The 12,106-nt window shown below is 41.5% G+C and overlaps 1 protein-coding gene across 1 annotated transcript in view; it reads right to left on the reverse strand.

Moving 5' to 3' along the window:
- Positions 1–12,106, reverse strand: part of FAM184A (family with sequence similarity 184 member A) — a 2,724,106-nt gene that overhangs the window by 2,371,779 nt on the left and 340,221 nt on the right. The gene's annotated exons all lie outside the window — the stretch shown is intronic.

The raw sequence follows: 12,106 nt of genomic DNA on the forward strand, positions 1-12,106 counted from the left end.
ACACTACAGTGATGTGGTATGTCAACAGGCAGGGAGGCACAAAACATTACCTACTCTGCAGGATAGCTCTTCAGGCTTGGGGGGTGGCACTCAGTTAGTAGTTAAATCTCCAGGGAGTATACATTCCTTCAAAGCACAATCTAGTGGTAGACTCTTTGAGCAGGTCCAAAACATAGGCTCACAAATGGATGCTTCATAGACATGTTTTTCTGGACATTAACTATCAGTGGGGTATTCCTCAGGTAGATCTTTTTCCCTCCCCTCTAAACAGACAGCTCCCTCTCTTCTGTTCCAGAGTACCATGCCATCTCTCATGGAAGACAGATGAACTTTCTTTTCCTAGGAAGGGAATGTTTCTGTATGCTTTCTTCCTCTACTTCCAAGAGTCCTGCAGAACATTCAGCTGGACTCCTCAAAAATCTTGCTACTGACCCCCTTTTGGCCAAGACAGCTCTGGTTCCCTCTTAATGCATCTGGCCAGGGGCAATCACCACAAGTTACCTCACTGCTTGGACCTCCTCACACACAAGGGGTCTTTTATCCATCCTCACTTGTCCACTTTTCAACTGACACTGTGGGTGATAGGGTTTTGATCCCTTTCAGGCACCTCTTTTCTGAGGGCATTCTCAGGGTTTTACAGGAGGCAATAAAACCCTCAACCAGAAAATCTTATATGTCCAAATGGGAAAGATTTTCTATCTGGTGCCATGCTCATAACCAGGACCCTTTTTCAGTGGGGGCTCCTTTGGTCCTCTCTTATTTGTTAGTTGCTCCAGTCTGGCCTGGCCTCTATTCATCCACCCTCAAACCCCTTTTCCCATTTTGCACATGGGGTCAGGGTGTCACTTCTACAGTGACAGTCATCTTGAGCCATGGTTTACACTGCCAGGTGGTTAGCCCTGCCACAGTAATTCATTTGTACCACTCACTCATGCACACACACTCACCTACGGCCAATGCACTCATATCATTCATCAACATAATCTCCCTAGCTCGTGATAACAATAAATTTGTCTCATGCCTATTCCTTGCCCTTTCAAAGCCTTTGACACTGTCTCTCACCCACTCCTTCTAGATAAACTCACTAACTTACATTTATCTCCCCCTACTATCTCCTGGCTCTCCAGCTATCTCTCTACCCACCAGCAATCAGTTAAATGGCTGTCTGCACTATCCGCCCCTCTCACTGTACAAATGGGAGTCCCCCAAGGGTCCATACTTGGACCACTACTCTAATATTTTCACCAACTTGCTCTACTCCTCTTGTCCCCAGTCATCTCTTGTGCAATATGCTGATGACTCAACTGTTATAACCATTGCTGACAAACCCAATTGACCTCCACTCAACTACCCAGGCATCCTTACACATCACTGAGACTTGGCTTAGTGATAACAAACTAATACTTAAGACCAAAAAACTAAGCTCCTACTCTTCCTTCCTAAAAACATCACCACACTCAAAAGTACATTTACCATCTTATCCTGTAACAACACTATAATCTCAGCTGAATCTAGTACTAAATTGCTAGGTGTTACAATAGATGATCAGCTTAAGTTTGATCTCCATATTACTAACTCGGTAAAAAGAACTCATCAGTAACTAGACACCTTTTCCGTAGCAAGAAATACTTAACTAACACTGCCCAAATAATTCTCTCCCAGGCTTTATTACTCCCAACACTCCTGTACAGCTGCCACATATTCACAAACCTAAATTCTACACTTATTTCCAAGCTTGAAACTACCTATAATAAGATCGCCAAATTTGCAGCTAACCAAACCTATACACCACTGCTTAGCACTACAGCAACTAGACTGGCTAGAATTCCCTCAGCTGCTCCAACTATACAAACTACAAATCATCCACTCTATCCTCTATCTACCCTCCTTCTGCCCCAGCCTCTCCACTATCATAATCCAAATATTTCCCTGCTAGGACGCTATGCAGCTCAAATCAAGAATTATTAGACATCTACAAACCCAAAACCAAAATAGGCTGCCTTCTCTATAACTATAACCCAGCTACATCCTGGAACCAACTCCCCTTGGAAATAAAATCCCTCTAATATAGCAAAAGTTTCAAATTAGCCACAAGAAAATACCTAAAAACAAAGTGGCCTTGCCACTGTAGCCAACCACCCTGAAACCACCATCCTTTCACCTATTTCACCACCTCACTCAATGTAATTCTAACACTATTCCCCTGCCTCTACCTCTTCCCTTCCTTTATCTCCAACCACTCTTAATTCTTACAGTCTCAAAACAACCTGTCTAGTCTGTCTCCTATACTTTACCTCCCCTACATCTCCTACTAGCCATTCTTACTTTCCTTTCTTGTTTCCAAACTCCTATACAACTAGATCCTACCCACTTTAAATAAGCATCTGCCTAAGCAGCTTAAACAATATTGTAACTAGTCACATTTTGTTCTGCTAATTGTTTAAAACCTTGTTTGTAACAACTCACATACTTGTCTGCCAATTGTTAATACTCTGTATAATTGAAATGCCCGAGGAGCTTTTTTTCTCTCCAGGTCTCTGCTTGTAAGATCCTATAGCTGATTGTTACTACTATGTTACTAAAATTTAATAAATTGTTTTCTAGTCCTGAGGAGCTTTTCTCCCTGGGTCTCTGCTGAAAATGAGCCAAAAGCTCAGCCAGACTAACCCGGTTAACAAATGTAAAATAAATGTAAAATAAATAAATAAAAGAGTGTCCAATCTACCTACTGCATGTCTTTGGAATGTGAGCGAAACTGGAGCACCTGGAGGAAACTGACATGACTGCAGGAAGGACATGCAAACTCTGCACAGAAGGCACCCCAGCTGAGAATTGAACCAGAGAACCTCTTGCTGTGAGGTTGAATGAACCACTGCACCACTGAGGCCACCCAAGTCTGGCCTGGCCTCTTCTTCTGTAAAGGCCCACTGTCAACCATTTCTGCTGGTCTGCCCTTGAATCCTCCTTTGGCTTCCCATTTTGAGGTCAAACAACTTCTTAAAGGTGTCCTGCATATTAGGACTCCAAGGAAATCTATTTCTCCTCCTTGAGACCTTAATTTTGTTTTGGAAAAATTGCCTCAGGCTCCTTTTGAGCTTGCATATTCTGCTTCTTTGCAACATTGTGCCTGGAAGACTGTTTTGTTGCTGGCTCTTACTTCTGTTCAGAGGGTTTCTGTGCTCCGGGCCCTTATGGCCATTCATCTTTTTTTTGTTTTTGTTTCAGGGATAGGATGTCCCTTCATACTAATCCTTCCTTTATTCCTGAGGTAATAAATGAGTTGTCCTTGAATCAGTCAGTACAACTTCCTTCCCTTCTCCTCAGTCTGCTAGTGACAGGGTCTTGCATACCTTGGACGTGCACAGACAGCTCAGGTACTATTTGGATAAAACTAAGGCCGTTCGTAAGTCTGACCAACTTTTTGTTTCCCTTCATCAAGGGACATTGGGTTTGGCCGTTTCTAAACAAACCAGTTCCTCCTGGATATCGGAGGCCATTTCTTTTTGTTATTCTTTTCACGGGAAATCTTTGTCTACTTCTGTTACAGCTCATTCCACTAGGGCTGTTGCCTTTTCTAGTGCTTTCTTCAAGGGGTTGGTCACCAATTCCATCTTTGAAGCTGCTATTTGATCTTCAGTGCATACCTTTACTAAGCATTATAAGTTGGATATGTTTTCTAGAGCCAGAGCAGGTTTTGCTAGAACCATTTTATATGGGTTTGTTGAAGGCACTTCTCAACCTTCCACCTCTCATTCTGTTTCTTGAGCTTTTTGCCTCTCCGTAATGTTAAGAATAGTGCAACAGTGATATAGAAGGATAGTACAGTTGCAGTATTTGCTCTCTCCATCAAACCCAGTCTTAATTGTTCTGGTTTTTGTTTCAGATTCCCTTCTGCCTGAGGGTTTCCCCTTTTTATTCTGCACTTCTTCCTTCTGGATGTGCATAGACTCCTTTGTCCTGTACAGAATGCTGTCTTTTGGGGAAATTCAATTTTGGGTAACTGTGTTCTTACATCACTTGTATGTCCTACGTTCTGTGTAGGGAAAATATGTGTGATGTACGGTGCATACAAGATCACTACGCTTTGGTATACTGGCTGAATGTCAGGCTTCCCTGGGCAGGAGATCCCTAACATTAAGAATACTGCCAAGAGTGAAAAGAACATCTACTGTATTGGTAAGATTTTACACAACTGTGCTACTCTTCATCTGTGACAAAAGACTTCACAGTAGTATACTTAAATATTAACAATTTTTTTTGTTTTAATCTCGTTCTTTCATATCACCAGAGGCATATTTAAAGTGATATTACATATCTATTTAAAAAAAATCAAGCTCTTCATGTATACCAAAAGCTGTACAGTATTACAATGATTTATAAACAAAGCCTCATTTTTATCTCTTCTTTTACATTATGTTTTGAGTTCTTATTTTGTTGTATTTGCTGAACACACAATAAAATAAAAAGTCTCCCACTGCTGTCAGGATGGTGCTGTACTTGGTTTTTAACTCTTCTCTACCTGCTCCCAAGAATTTCTGAACTGATGTTCTTTGTTAAGGAGGTCCTGGGTAGGGATGTGTAAGTCAGTCAAATGTTTGTGGGTTCTTGGCTATGGAGACTAAGGAGAGATACTGGGACAACAGATGGCAGACCCCAAGCAAGGAATAATAAATTTAACAAAAAAAGTAAAAATACACATTTATACAAAATAACTACAAATTAAAATCCGCACAGTGCTCAACCAGGTAAAATTCAGCAAATAACAGAAGGAACTAAGTCAGTCAGTTAGCAGCACAGCAAAATCCTTTTAATCCACAGAAATAAAATCCACAAGTAATGGTTAAGCGCTTTCATCTGACATAGACATCTTCAGAACCAAGTTACTCAATCAAATTAACAATTAAGTAGAAAAAACAATGCTTACATGACCTTCCTTTAAGCCAGTACATTTGCTTTGAGCATGCTGGTCTTAAAGCATATTTAAAACACATTATGTATTTAAAATGTTTCTAAAACACATAAAAACATATATTACTACAAATAAAACATTAAACTTGTTGTGCCCTTCTTTTTAATTCACTAACAACTGAAATACTCTCATTTAATCCTGGTGGATAGGCAGCATCAAATTTAAGCTGCCATTTCATTTCTTTATGCAGCAATCTATTTTCCCAATCCCCAGTAACATCTTCCATTGAGAGTTGTTCCAAAATCAAGAAATTAAATATTAGAAGTACTTTGGACAAAAAGACAAACAGATATTATAATTTAACAAAGGAAGAATATTTGTTGTTAAATGATTTAAAAACTAACAAAAGTGTTCGCTATGTGAAACCTAACAAAGGTGGTGGCCTTGTAATAATGGGGGTTCATGATTATTGTGACCGTATGAGTGAATTATTGAGCGATGTAGAAGTTTATGAACAAGTTTCGCTCAATGAAATTAATTTGGCATACAGGTCTATTAAGATTGTTTTAGATGAACTACTGTTATTTGATCAAATTTCTAGGTCACTATGAATATTTGCATGTGGAAAGACATACAATTTTAAAAAATTTTGGGATACCTAAGATTCACACTAATATAGGGAACCCATCGATGTATCCAATTCTTTCTGGCAAGGGCTCAGTTACTGAGCCACTTGCCAGATATGTGGATGGTAGGTTGAAGCATATTTTTGAATCATTTCCACGTGTGCTTAAGGATTCGTGGGACCTGTTGAACAAGTTATAACCAGTTATTATACCTCAACACTGTTTACTGGTTACATGTGATGTACACAGTTTATACACTGTAATACCACAGGATGTGGGATTAACTTGGTTTAAAGATATAATATCAGAATTTAGAAGACTAGACATGAGTGAACAAGAAATGGTTGTTTCTTTTATGGATATAGTATTGAACAACAATTTTATACATTTTGAAGGTGAATTCTACAGACAAAACCAGGGCGTAGCAATGGATGCAGCCTGCTCTCCACTATTTGCAAATGTGGTGATGCCATGGTGGGAATTGCATTTACTGTTTAAAACAGCTTTATTTAAATACTGTCTTGCATATCATAGATACCTGGATGATTTACTTTTTGTTTGGACAGGTACTAGTGAACAACTGAACGTTTGTAGACTTTATGCAGAAAAGTACTGAATTTCTGGAATTTTCATATGAGATGAGTAGTGACACTATTAATTACCTTGATATTAATATAACCAAGAACAAGGAGGGTTCATTAGTCACAAAAAGTTTTAGGAAACCTACTTACTGCAATACATTTCTACATTTTTCGAGTTGTCATCCTATGTATGAAAAGAAAGGTATTGTGAAGAAACAGTTGATTCGTGTTTCTAGGCTCACATCAGAGAATTCGGAATGTTTAAAGGAATTCTCAGTTTTAAGAGAAATGTTTAAAGAAAGAGGGTAGCCAAGTGACTTGTTGGATAAAATCACTACTGAGGTTTGGGAGGGCAGGCAGAACAAATTTGCACCCATTGTTAAGTTTGGTTTTAATTGTCAGGCAAATTCTGAGGCTAGGACTAGTAGTTCCAGTTTTCAACTAGGTAATAATATGGCAATGCACTATACTACTGATTCTAAGAAACTGAAAAAAATGATTTGTAAAAGTTGGACATTATTACAAGCAGATAGTGACATTTGTGAGTTATTCAACACCAGACCGACCTTTACATATAGAAACATGACAAATTTTAAAGGACTACTGGAAAGTACCGGAAATAGGGGTGGTATTCCTTTAACTAGAGGATGTGAACACTGTTCTTATTCTAAGTTTATTAATATTGAAAAAAAATGAAGTGCTGAGGAAGATAAAAGTATGGAATAGACAAAAAGTGTTGAATTGCAAAGCACAAAGGATTATTTATTTAGCTACCTGTTGCACATGCGATGCATTTTATATCAGAAAAAAGTACAGTTTTGTACCTACCATAAATGTAGATGTTCGAAGATCCACATTGCTGCAGTCCTTACACTTGGGTAGTCCGCTGTCCTCGGTCGGCCCGAATATCAAAGTATAAGGCTGACGTCGGTCAAGGCGCATTTGACTGACATCAGGACGTCAGGGTACAAATGTGCATGACCGACGTCATATCCTCAGTCTTTTCTTGCCCCAGATGTCAGAAGACCCTAAAAATAAAGGTCAAAACCAAAAGACAGCAAACAAACAACCAACCACCCTAGCACTAAAAATATGTACAATATATACAATATACACCCTATTGACAACCCAACCCACACAACCGCCTCTAACTACAGAGGGAAGGAGGGAGGTAAATTGGACTGCAGCAATGTGGATCTTGAACATCTACATTTATGGTAGGTACAAAACTGTACTATGTTCTTCATCTCACATTGCTGCAGTCCTTACACTTGGGTAGAATCCCAAAGCAGAGGTAAGGGAGGATGGCCAAACTATAAGGAAGCAGGAGCTGCCAAAATGCCCTGCAAAACAGCAGTGGCAAAACCAGCCCTGGATTTAGAGTATAGTGGTAGGTGATAATGCCTAGAGAAAGTATGCACTGAACTCCAAGTAGCTGCCTCCAAAATATCCTTAGTTGCCACCCCCCTTAAAAAAGCTGTCGAAGTGGCAGTAGCCCTAGTGGAATGAGGCCTAATCCCAGCTGGAATCTCCTTGCCATGATGGGAATAACAGAAAGCAATGCAAAACCCAATCCACTTAGAAATAGTTTGTTTTGACACAGGCCTGCCCTGAGAACTCAAAGCAAAAGAAACAAATAACTGCTGAGACTGCCTGAACCCTTTAGTTCTGTCCAAATAATATCGCAACTGCCTGTGTACATCTAAAGTGTGCAAAATCTTTTCCCCTTTATTTTGGGGATTTGCAAAAAAAGTAGGCAAATGAATAGTTTGGTTTAAAGCCACACTAGAAACCACTTTAGGCATAAAGGAAGGATTAGTACGTAAAGATACCCTATCCTTATGGAAAATTAAGAAAGGCTCAACCGCCATAAGGGCCTGCAACTCAGAAACCCTTCTTGCAGAGGTAATAGCCAAAAAAAAGCAGTCTTCCATGATAAAAACTTTAATTCAGTAGTAGCTGCAGGCTCAAAGGTTGTAGAGTGAGTTTCTCCAACACAAAATTGAGATCCCAAGCAGGAGTAGGAGCTCTTGTGGGGTCTTATATTCTTTGCCCCTCTAAGAAATTGCTTGAACAAAGGATGAGAAAACAATGGTGGGTCACAATCATAGTGAGCGAAATTGCTGCAGCATGAACCTTAATAGAAGAGAAGGACAAACCTTTGTCCAGTAACTCAGTAAGATATTGAAGAGCCACACTTAAATTAGGCTCAGAAACATCAAAATCCTTTGCTGCACTCCAAAATAAAAATCTCTTCCATTTATCTGCGTACACTTTCCTTGTACTAGGCCTTCTATCTTCCAAAATAACATTCAAAACTTGCTGTGGAAGTGGAGGCCCACTATGGTTCAAAACAGAATATGCCAGGCTGTTAGGTGCAGAGAGTGAAGCTTGACATTGAGCAAATGACTGTCCTCCTGAGACAACAGGTGTGGAATCGAAGGCAAAGGCCATGGAGGCTTCCATACCAGGCTTCTCAGTAATGGGTACCAATGCTGTCGAGGCCAATCTGGAGCTATCAAAATCATCCTTGGCTTGTCCTGTCTGGCCTTTAGTAGTACCTTTGGGAGGAGAGGCAGAGGCGGAAAGGCATACACATGAAGATTGCTCCAATTGAAAGAAAGAGCATCCACTTTCCAAGCTGTGGGATGAAACCTTTTTGTGCAAAACTTTGGCAGCTGGTGGTTTAGTGGAGAAGCGAACAGATCTATGTCTGGAGTTCCCCATGACACTGTCAATTTCTGGAATACATGAGGATCCAATTTCCACTCGTGGGGATCCATAATTTGTCTGCTCAACACATCTGCTAAGGAGTTCTGTGCTCGGCAGAAACCTTGCCTGAAGATTTAGCTGTAAACTGAGAGCAGTCTCCCACAAAATCATTGCTTGCCTGCATAGAGGATAAGAATGTGTTCCGCCTTGCTTGTTGATGTACCACATGACAGTTGTGTTGTCTGTTAGAATCAACACCTGCCCTGGAAGAAGTAAATCCTTGAAAGCTATTAATGCAAATTGGACTGCTAACATCTCTTTCAAGTTGATATGTAGATGTTGTAGTCTGGCAGGCCACTTGTCTTGTATCCACTTTCCATTCAGATGAGCTCCCCAAGCTTTGTCTGAGGCATCTGTCGTTAGAATCTGACTCGCCTCTGGCCGGGTCACAGAGAGTCCCTTGTTTAGGTGACATTCCTGTGCCCACCACAACAATTCCTTTTGAATGCAAGGTATTATTTGAATGACAGTGTCCAAATCCTGGCAGTGCTGTGTCCATACATTTTTGAGATACCATTGTAGCTTCCTCATATGCAGTTTGGCATTGGGAAGCACCAGAATACAAGATGCCATGAACCCCAAGGCTTGAAGGACTGTCCTTGCAGTCAGCCTGGACTGATGAGACAACTGATGAAAGTAAAGGGAAAGATTCTTTTGTTTGTCCGGGGTCAAAAGGCCATCTGGGATGCTGTATTCAGTCTCACACCCAGAAAGCACATGTCCTGAGAGGGTACTAGACTGGACTTTATTTCGTTCACAGAATACCCCAGGCATCTTAGCACTGCTATCACATAATCCAAATGATGAAGAAGCTCGTCCCTTCCTTGAGCCAGAATCAGGCAATCGTCCAAATAAGGATAGATCTGTATTCCTTTTAACCTGAGGAAAGCTATCACTGGAGCCAGAACTTTCGTGAACACTCTGGGCGCAGTAGATAAGCCAAAGGGCAATGCAGAGAACTGATAATGAGAAGTCCCAGCTCGAAAGCGCAGATACTTCCTGCAACTCAGTCTGATAGGAACATGAAGATAAGCCTCCTTGAGATCCAAAGTTACCATCCAATGATCTTTGCCCAGCAGAGGTAAAAGCTGCTGTAACGTCAACATTTTGAACTTGGGAATGTCCAGATAAGTGTTGAGGATAGATAAGTCCAAAATTGGTCTCCACGTGTTCCCTTTCTTTGGTACTAGGAACAGGCAAGAATAAAATCCTAGGCCCACGTCTGGCATAGGGACCGGCTGAATGGCCCCTATTTGGAGTAACAGAGAAATTTGCTTGTGAGCCTCTATTCTTTGTTGAGGAGGAACGTCTGGCATGCCTTTGAAAGGAGGCAAGGTATGGAAATAAAACCTGTAACCGTGGTGTATGATATCCAATACCCATCTGTCTTGGGTAATTAAACTCCAATTTTCTTTGAAAAGTGCCAACCTTCCTCCCAAAGGTGCTGCCAGAGGAGAAGGCTCTGGCAGCTGAAAAGGTAGGTCATTGGGTCTGTTTACGAAAGGACTGACCCCTGCCCTCACCGAAGACTGTGCAGGAGAACTCCCTGTTCTAGGCCTGAAAGAGCCCTGAGCTCTGCCCCTACCACGTCTAGATCTACCCCTAGACTGGGAATCATAAGAAGGATACGTCCACCCCTTAGTAGGCCAATTTCTACTAAACTTTGGAGGCTGAACCTGCAAAAATCTTTAACAGTCTGCATAGACTTAGCCTTGTCTTCCATTTTCTTTAAAACTGCCTCAACAGGAGAACCAAACAACACATCAGATTGTAAAGGAGCATCTAAAATCCTTGTTTTAACATGGTCAGATAAATTCTGATCCCTCAGCCAGGCGTGCCTGCGAAGAACTGACCCAGTGGCAGCCACCCTAGACGAGGCCTGTACAGCATCAAAACCACATTGCAAAGAATGCTTACCCACCTGTTCAGAAACATGTACTAAATCTTGCAACTCTTTACAATCAATACCTTCCGCCAGAGCATCAACCTTAGACTTCAATTGTGAAAGGAGATAGTTTTGGTATTTCAACATGTGAAACTGGCAATTCAAAGCCCTCATAGCTAGAGTGGAAGAAGTATAAACTTTCTTTCCCCATCTATCCAAAGCCCTGGCCTCTTTATCTGTAGGAACCGGATTCTTGACAACAGAAGCCTTAACACCTTTAGGCCCCTGACTAACAGTTTCTGGGTCTGCCCTAGGACTCTTAAAAGATACTTATGAGCTTCAGGCACCCTGTAATACCTATCCGGTTTAACAGGAGCAGGAGGCAAAGAATCAGGATTAAGAGAAGCCTCTGTAAAACATCTTCCACCACATCCAAAACAGGAGGTATAGCCAAAGGCCTATGCTGGGGTAAAACAAAATTCCTAAGCCTTTTCCTGGAATCAGAGAAGTCCTGACCTTCCCACTTAAAATGCTCCCTCATGGAATGAAGAGTTTCTGAAAAGAAAAATCCTCAGGAGGAGAAGCAGAAGGAGTAGAATCATCCACATCAGAATCAGAATAAGGAGAATACTCCTGCAAGTCTTCAGCCGAAGACTCTGAAACATCCGAAGCCTGCTCAAAACTCCCTAGCTCAGGCTCCACCCTAGGTCTCTTATCAGGAGGGGCAAAGAACCCCTAATCAAAGTAATCAAATCTTCTGCCATTTTAAGCATATGCTTCTTGGGCACAGTTCCTGAAGAACTAGGGGTGACACCAACTGAAGCTAAACCTGGCCTGCCTCTGGGAGAAGCCTTGGAAACAGAAGGAGAGGGCCTAACCACCCTAGGCAGGGAGGGGAGTATAGTAACCTGAGAAGCCCCTTCAGCCTGACCTGCCTCCTGAGAGGCCACATCCTGCAATAACAAAGTCTCTCCCTGGGCTCCCAAAGAAACCTCCGGTGGAACCACCGGCTCCACCGACACCTCTAAAGAACCGGCGTCCGGTTCTTCTAGCCTAGGCTTAACTGCTTTGTCCTTGCGCTTCTTGAAGAAGCGGGCCGGAGCATCCGGCGGCATTTTATAATTGCACCGCTTCAAGACTAACCTGGCACAATCTAACCTTCTCTTTATAGTGCGCTTATTGAATCTAGCACAAGAGCGACACCCAAAACGTCGTGCTCAGGCCCTAAACAAGGAATACACAAAGTATGATAGTCTCTATGCGGTATCTGTTTCCCACAAGAAATACAATTATTCACTTTTTCTGACATCCGGTAAACCACTGAGGCAAGAAA

The sequence above is a fragment of the Protopterus annectens genome, chromosome 1.part1 (assembly GCF_019279795.1).
Source record: "Protopterus annectens isolate FY-2018-M chromosome 1.part1, PAN1.0, whole genome shotgun sequence".
Taxonomy (NCBI): Eukaryota; Metazoa; Chordata; order Ceratodontiformes; family Protopteridae; genus Protopterus; species Protopterus annectens.